The following is a 990-nucleotide window of genomic DNA, read 5'->3' as shown; positions in this document are numbered from 1 at the left end:
CCAAATGAAGAGTGACATTTGGAATTTGGGGGAGGAAATATAATTTTTTCCTAATTAAAAATATCAACGTTCTAGCATGAAATCTGTTCTGGGAAACAGGTCAGCATCATTCATCATGTTGTGACCACAGTACTGATGTTGACTTGAGTAAGGTAATAACATTTTAGGGCTGATAAGCATCATTTAATTTTGCCTGAGAATGTTTTTTTTGTTTTTCTTTTGATGTTAAGGTACTGTAATAGTTCATGAAAGGAGTTTGTCAGTATTAATCCCAATATGAATCTTTATAGCTACTAGTTGTGTGAATGTTTAAGTCATTTGGGTTTTCCTTTTAGCTTCCTTAAAAAGGCAGGGGGGAAGAAAAATTAAAAGTGGGAGACCTGCATCTGGTATTAAAGAAAATATTTTTTGTTTAGGAGTGTGCATAGCATGAAAGATACCACAAAATAGGCAGCAATTCTTTTTGAAACAGCAAATACTTAAAAAAAAAATCACAAGATGAACAACAAAATCACAGAGAGTATGCTGTTATTTTCAAAGTAAGTATTTTACCAAACTGGTTTTTGATATGTGGAACAAGATGTACCAGGAACAGGATGTGATACAGATCCAGTACAACATTTTAAACACATTTTAAACTTCCTTGCTTTTATTTAGATAAAGCTTAAATGATTCCACTCAATACTATTTTGCTTTGATTAAAAGAGATAACAGTTTCCTCATATAGGTGGCCGATTTGGGGGCTTTTAAAAAGTATAACTAATTTCTTCTTGTATATGTTTCTCCATATAATAAAATAAGGGGAAGTCTTTCATTCTCCATTCCCTCCTATAGAGAAATGAGCTAAAAAGTCCAATATACTACGATTCCTCTTAGTGCTGATGTGCTATTTTGGGATATGTGCTGACCTACTTTCTACATTCCCAGAAAGCAAGCTGAAAAATTTTAGCTCAGGTTGCAGAAAGATTTAGATTTATTTGTCAGTGGATT

This window comes from Merops nubicus, unplaced genomic scaffold (assembly GCF_000691845.1).
Source record: "Merops nubicus isolate BGI_N331 unplaced genomic scaffold, ASM69184v1 scaffold9374, whole genome shotgun sequence".
Lineage (NCBI taxonomy): Eukaryota > Metazoa > Chordata > Aves > Coraciiformes > Meropidae > Merops > Merops nubicus.
The sequence above is the reverse complement of the archived record's forward strand: the minus strand, read 5'-3'. Positions refer to the sequence as shown.